General features: G+C 35.2%; 1 non-coding gene across 1 annotated transcript; it reads right to left on the reverse strand.

Annotated features, from left to right (window-relative positions):
- Nucleotides 1-7,439: 7,439 nt before the first annotated feature.
- On the reverse strand, nucleotides 7,440-7,546 carry LOC128284978 (small nucleolar RNA R71). Its single transcript, XR_008275394.1, has one exon. It is a non-coding gene; the product is annotated as a small nucleolar RNA R71 (small nucleolar RNA).
- Between the last annotated feature and the right edge of the window lie 598 nt (nucleotides 7,547-8,144).

Genomic DNA, 8,144 nt, shown 5'->3' on the forward strand with positions numbered 1-8,144 from the left:
GTTACTCCAAATGGGATCAGAATAGACCACCAGTGAGCTCGAGAGCTATCTCAGTAGCGAGTGTGGGTGATGTTAGATCAAATCAACCTGAGTGTAAGCACTGTGGTAAACGACATCCCGACAGTTACAGGTTACATGATCGGGCCTGTTTTAAATGCGAATCGACAGATCATTATATTCGAGATTGCCCAATGTTAGCCGAGGAAAATCCAGTGCAGAATACAAGATCGGGTAACACTACAACTCGAGGTAGACCACCCAGAAATGTTGGTAATACGAGTGGAAGTCAGAGAGGGACTAAAGATGTGGCAATCAGATCTGATGCTCGTGCACCTACCAGAGCTTATACTATACGTGCACGAGAGGAGGCTTCATCCCCAGATGTTATTACTGGTACATTTACTCTTTATGATACTAATGTAATTGCATTGATTGATCTTGGTTCTACCCATTCATATGTATGTGAGACATTAGTATTCAACAAAACTTTGCCTATTGAGTCTACTGAGTTTGTGATTTGAGTGTCAAACCCCTTGGGCTGATTTGTTATGGTTGATAAAGTGTGTAAGAATCGTCCCTTGATGGTTCGGGATATGTGCTTTCCGGCTGATTTGATGTTGCTGCCTTTTGATGAGTTCGATATAATTCTAGGTATGGATTGGTTGACTTTACATGATGCTGTTGTGAACTGCAAAAGGAAGACCATTGATCTACGAAGCCAGAATGATGAAATTATCCAGATTGAATCTAGTGATTTGTATGGGTTACCAGTAGTGATTTCTTCAATGTTAGCTCAGAAATATGTGAGAAAAGGGTGTGAAGCTTATTTTGCCTATGTGCTCGACAGTAAAGCGGCTGAAAGAAAAATTGAATCAGTACCTGTTGTATGTGAGTATTCGTTTGTGTTTCTAGAAGAATTACTAGGTTTGCCGCCTATTCGGGAAGTAGAGTTTGGTATTTAGTTAACGCCTGGGACGACTCTGATATCCATAGCTCCAAACAGAATGGTGCCTACAGAATTAAAAGAATTGAAAGCTCAATTATAAGAATTGGCAGATAGAGGTTTCGCGTGACCGAGTTTCTCTCCGTGGGGTGCACCTGTGTTTTTTGTGAAAAAGAAAGATGGAACTATGAGAATTTGCATCGATTACAGACAGCTTAATAAGGTGACTATAAAGAATAACTATCCGTTGCCATGTATTGATGATATGTTTGACCAACTGAAAGGGGCCACAGTATTTTTGAAGATAGATTTGAGATTAGGCTACTATTAGTTGCGAGTTAAAGATTGAGATATGCTGAAGACTACTTTCAGAACGAGGTACGGACACTATGAATTTTTGGTTATGCCTTTCGGACTCACTAATGCATCTCTTGTTTTCATGGATTTGATGAATCGGATCTTCAGACTGTATCTGGACCAGTTTGTGGTTGTATTTATAGATGACATTTTAATCTACTCTCATGATGAAGCTGAACATGCCGAACATTTGAGACTTGTGTTGCAGACCTTGCGAGATAAGCAGTTGTATGCAAAATTAAGTAAATGCGAGTTCTGGTTAAGTGAAGTCAGTTTTCTGGGTCATGTAGTATCAGCATTGGGTATTCGAGTTGATCCGAGCAAAATTTCAGCTATACTGGATTGGAAACCTCCGAAGAATGTTTCTGAAGTCCGAAGCTTTCTGGGACTTGCTGGTTATTATAGATGATTCGTGAAAGGTTTCTCTATGATTACAGAACCGATGACAAAGCTATTGCGAAAAGATGATAAGTTCGAGTGGTCAGAGAAGTTCCAGAAAAGCTTCGATCAGTTGAAAGCCCTTTTGACAGAAGCTCTAGTGCTATTTCAGTCGGAATCTGGTAAAGAATTTGTTATTTATAGTGATGCATTGTTAAATGGTTTGGGTTGTGTTCTGATGCAGGAAGGCAGAGTGATAGCTTATGCCTCGAGACAGTTGAAGCCACATGAAAAGAATTATCCGACACACGACTTGGAACTGGCAACCATTGTGTTTGCGTTGAAAATTTGGCGTCACTATCTGTTTGGTGAGAAATGTCATGTTTATTCTGGTCACAAAAGCCTGAAATACTTGATGACTCAGAAAGATCTGAATTTGAGACAACGCCAATGATTAGAACTGCTAAAAGACTATGAGCTTGTGACTGACTATCACCCGGGAAAGGCTAACGTTGTTACTGATGCTTTAAGCCGAAAATCACTGTTGCTTTGCATGCAATGAATACGTATTTGGATATGTCTGATGATGGTCTGATAGTGGCTGAATTGAAAGCTAGACCATTGTTTGTTCAACAAATATGTAATGCCCAGAAAGTTGATAATGACTTGGTTGCGAAACAAGCTCAGTGTGTGACGGATGCTGATTCAGAGTTCAGAGTTGATGCTGATGATTGTTTGAGGTTTAGAGACCGAATATGCATCCCTAGGAATTCAGAACTGATTCAGGTGATTTTGAATGAAGGTCACAGTAGTCGGTTATCTGTTCACCCAGGTAGTACAAAGATGTATAATGATCTGAAACAGCTCTATTGGTAGCCTGGCATGAAACGAGACATCTCTGACTTTATTGCAAGAAGTTTAGTCTGTTAACAAGTAAAAGCCGAGCATCAGGTACCTTCAGGGTTACTTCAACCGATCATGATACCTGAGTGGAAATGGGATAGAGTTACGATGCATTTTGTACCTGGTTTACCGTTGACACCGAGCAAGAAAGATACAATATGGGTTGTTGTTGATAGATTGACCAAATCGACTCATTTTGTCCCGATACGTACAGACTACCCACTTGATAAGCTGGCTGAATTGTATGTTTCTCAGATTGTGAGACTACATGGTGTGCCTATATCTATTGTTTCGGATAGAGATCCGAGATTTACATCGCGGTTTTGGAAGAAATTGCAAGATGCACTAAGTACGAAATTACATTTCAGTACTGCTTTCCATCCGCAAACAAATGGCCAATCTGAGTGAATCATACAGATACTTGAGGATATGTTGAAATGTTGCATTCTCGAGTTCGAAAGTACGTGGGAACAATACTTGCCTTTGATTAAATTTGCGTACAATAATAGCTATCAATTGAGTATCAAAATGGCACCTTATGAAGCTTTGTATGGTCGAAAATGCCGTACGCCATTGTACTGGACTAAGCTCAGTGAAAATAAGATATACGGGGTTGACTTGATTAGAGAAACTGAACAGAAAGTGAAAGTGATCCATGAAAGTTTGAAAGCAGCGTTAGATTATCAGAAATCTTACGCAGACTTAAAACGTAAAGATATAGAGTTTCAAATTGGAGATAAAGTTTTTTTGAAAGTCTCACCGTGGAAGAAAATACTCAGATTCGGTCGTAAAGGCAAATTGAGTCCTAGATTTATTGGGCCGTATAAGGTAATAGAGCGTATTGGACCAGTTGCTTACAAATTATCGTTGCCACCTGAGTTAGAAAAGATCCATAATGTATTCCACGTTTCGATGCTTCGAAGGTATCGATTTAATCCTTCTCATGTGATCAGTCCGTCTGAGATTGAAATTCAGCCTGATATGACCTACGAAGAAGAACCGATTCGTATTTTGACTCGTGAGACTAAAAAGTTACAGAATAAAAAGATCTCGTTAGTTAAAGTATTATGGCATAAGCATGGAGTTGAGGAAGCAACATGGGAGCCAGAAGATACAATGAAAGAACGTTATCAAAACCTATTCACTGGTAAGATTTTCGGGGACGAAAATCTCTAAGGGGGGAGAGTTGTAACAGCCCGATTTAAACCCTAATCGGAACGGTGGTTTCGAGACCACGAATTCGAGTCAAAAAAATATTTAAAAATTATTTTCTATGTTTATTTTGTGTGAATTTATATCTGTGAAATTTTCGTGATTTAATTTTGTCGTTTAGGTGCCCGATTAAATAAAAGGACTTAATCGCGTAAATTGAAAAGTGGGTAGTTTATTTTGTAAAAGGCTTATTTGTTAATGGCTTTCTAAGTGGGGGTATTTATGGTGAAATTATCCCATTATATATATGATGTTGGATGGTAGTGGATGATTTTATAATATATTAACTAAAGTTAAAAAGAAAAAAAAAGGTAACATAATAATAAGTTAATGTATGTTATAATATTATAAAATAAAAAGCCATATCCATGTTATTTCTTCATCCTTGCACCGAAACTAAAATAAAGAAAAAGAAAGAAAACAAAGTAGGGTTCGGCCTTGTTCAAGCTAGATTAAGGTAAGTGTTCAGCTCGATTTTTGATAATTTTTACGTTTTTTAGATCGTTGCTTCGAGTACTACAAAACCCATGCTTAAATTTTTTATTTTGATGAATATTTTGAGTTGTGCCATTGTTGATAGCTTGTGCTTTTTGTGGTTTGATGATGAAAAATGAAAGATATGTTTTAGCTTAACATATTTTGTATTGGAATTTTTGATAATTTTGAGTAATTAGGACTTAATTGCATAAATAATAATTTGAGGGACTAAAATGTGAAATTAATGAAATATATGGACTCCTATGGTAATAGGTAAGATTCAGCTAAACATGGGTAATTGGAAATTTTGTGTATTTTGTGTTTTGTGCAATAGGGACTAAATTGTAAAAACTATAAATGTTAGGGGTAAAATGGTAATTTACCTATTTATGTGTTTTTGGACTAAATTGAATGAAAATATGTTTGAATGAGCTTAATTTGAATATTTTTAGATCAAGAACTAAAGAAATTAGATTTGGATCGGGGAAAAATGAAAGTTGTCGACTAGTCGCCCGATTCCATTTTGTACCATCCGAGGTAAGTTTATAAGCAAATAGACGTGTTTATTAGTAAATTAATGTTATAATTATATGCTGTTATGGAATGTTAGAATTTAATTGTGTCGTGGCTGAATATGTATAAATGTGGCTACCACACTTTCAAGTTCAATTCGACCGAGATACGAAGTCCAAAAGCCCCGTATGAACCTTAGGAATAGTTAGGATACATATGTCATGACATAAGATTCCGATATATGTGTGCGAGTAAGACCATGGCATCGATAAGTGGTTCCGATATGTGTTTACGAGTAAGACCCTATCTGGGACAGTGGCATCGGTATGTGGCTACATGTAAGACCACGTCTGGGACGTTGGCAGTGTACGACTTGTGTAATTATCTGAGTGTCCTATCCAATTCCGAATGGTTAATCGGGCAAAGGTAAATTGTGATCGGATTTGTAAAAAATGTTAAATATCAGGTAAGAAATTATTTGATATTTACATGAGATAAGGTAAGTAAATATTAAGAATATTTGTTGTAAATATTATGCAAAGGCAAATAAAGAATATATTAGTAGGTGATATATGTATTTGACTTGTGAATGTATAAATCGTGTACTATAGAAATGTTTTTAGGTATGTGCACTTATGATTTAGTATATTTGGCTTTGTATATGATTCTTATAAGTGATGTTATTCTGTGATTCTTACCTTTAAATATGTGGGTAATTGGATGCATAGTTTATTAAGATTAATTGTTTGGAAGTGGATAAAAAATATGTTAAATAGCCTTGTGAATATTAAACTTAAATAGGAAATTGTTGATAAAAGTGTTTTAAATATGAAAATGTAATTCAAGATCAAGTATGGTAATGATAATGTTAAATGTTAGTTAGAAAAAAAAATGGACAATATTAATGAGTTATTTATTTGCTTATAATTTACTAAGCTTCAATAGCTTACTTTATGTTTTATATGTGTTTTCATTTAATAGATTTTGAATTCAAGCTACGAGCTCGGGGACTGTCAGCCAAGTTCATCACACTATATACTACTTTGGTACCTAATAAGCTAAACTCGAATTATGGCATGTATAGGCTGGTTTTGTAGTTGGTTATTTGGAAATATGGTTGTATAAAAGCCATGCGAAAATGGCTTAATTTAATGTTTGCATTTATATATTTTGCTTAAGATTGAAGTATACCTTAGTTATAATGCTACGTTCTATATTTGCATGGTAGTTGTGGTAAATAACATATATGCTTGAAGTGGATAATGACTACTAAAAATATTTGTGCTTAGTTTGACTAAGGTTATATATGAGTATAATGCTTGCAAATAAAGTATTTGACTAGTTCCATCATGTGATGTGTGTTTGGGAATTTGTTGGTGCTTCGTGTATTGCTTATGCATACATCCAGGTTTGTGACATATCAGTCAAGGTACAAGATATGTTCCTGTTCATTGACATATTAGTTGATTTGGATATAGTATATATTTTTGTAATTGAATGAACGTTGGTCTACATGTCCTAGTTGTACGGTAGTGGAAATGTATAAATTAATTTCCTTTACTGATGGAGAAAATAGGCATGATAATTTAGATGGTTTGATATATATTATTTAAATTAAATACTTGCAAGATAAATGATAGAGTTGAGATGAATGGTAAATCGAGTATAATTTATATTGATTGATAGATATTATAAACAGGTACTTTGTTGTAATTATATTCGATCACCATGACGTAACATTCAATAAAGTCATAGAGATTAGTTTTATGAATGAGCCATTATATGATTATAGCATGTATAAATATTGGAATGTTAAAAAATATAAAAAATATGTGATTCATGTGGTTGTTCTTGAATAGATACTATGTAATAATTTTGTTAGTTACTTGTATATATTTATAAAGATAGCAATTTGTATAGTATACCGATATTTGATTTTTTTAAGTATTAATTTAATAGCCAATATATATATATATATACTCATGCATTATATTAATTAGATGTTCATTAGAGTTTATATTTTATCCTTGTTGTATCGGCATAAGCTAAATATTTTCGATGTTATATTATTTTTATTGCTTATAAGTGATATAATTGCATAAACATGAGATGTGAAATGTTTTCAAATTTTAAGAGTTGTGTTAGTTTATGAAATAAATTTGACCGATCTTCAGAATTTATTCATGTATATATATAACTGTTTAGAATTGTGTTATCATTTTGTAATGTCTTATGTCCCTATTCCGACGACGGATACGGGTTAGGAGTGTTACATCAGAATCCTGCTCCACGCACTATGTATGATTATGCTAAACCTACTTTAACAGGAACTGAGTCAAGTATAGTTAGGTCTGCTGTTGCTGCAAATAATTTTGAACTGAAACCAAACACAATTCAAATGATCCAACAGTTTGTTCAGTTTGATGGTTTGCAGGACGAGGACCCAAACACTCATTTGGTGAATTTCCTAGAGTTTTGCGACACTTTTAAAATCAATGGCGTTTATGATGATGCCATTCGCCTTCGGTTGTTTCCCTTTTCATTGAGAAACAAAGCTAAATAGTGGTTGAACTCGTTACCACAAGGATCAATCACTACATGGGAACAAATGACCGAAAAAATTTTACTTAAATATTTTCTGCCAGCTAAAATGGCTAAATTAAGGAATGATATCACTTCTTTTGTGCAGATGGATCTAAAGACACTCTATGATGCATGGGAGAGATACAAGGACCTATTGAGAAGGTGCCCTCACCATGGGCTGCCGTTATGGTTGCAGGTTCAAACATTTCACAATGGCCTGAATCCTTCGACTAGACAGATGATTGACGCAGCTGCTGGTGGGACTATCAATAATAACACACCTGAGGAGGCTTATGAATTTACAGAATAGATGGCACTAAATAATTATTAGTGGCAAGTCATGAGGACAAAGCCAACGAAAGAAGCTAGCGTTTTTAACGCCGATTTGGTCACCATGCTCTCTAATCAGGTAGAACTTTTGAATAAAAAAATTAATGGTTTACTTATCTCTTTATAGGTTCATCCAGTAATGCAATGCAATACAAATGGAGGTGGAACGAGCAATTCAGAATACCTACCTTATGGCCAGAACATGGAACACGAGCAACTAAATTTTATGGGTAATAATCTTCGACCTCAAAATAATCCTTATAATCACACTTACAATGCAGGTTGGAAAAACCACCCAAATTTCCCATTGGGAGGCTAAGGAAATCGGAGACCACAACATCTTCCAGGCTTCCAACAACAAATTTACCAGCAAGAGAAAAAGCCAAACCTTGAGGAGATGATGTCAAAATTTATTTCAGTAGTGAAAACCCGTTTTCAGAACACTGAA

The sequence above is a fragment of the Gossypium arboreum genome, chromosome 11 (genome assembly GCF_025698485.1).
Source record: "Gossypium arboreum isolate Shixiya-1 chromosome 11, ASM2569848v2, whole genome shotgun sequence".
In the NCBI taxonomy this organism is placed as follows: Eukaryota; Viridiplantae; Streptophyta; class Magnoliopsida; order Malvales; family Malvaceae; genus Gossypium; species Gossypium arboreum.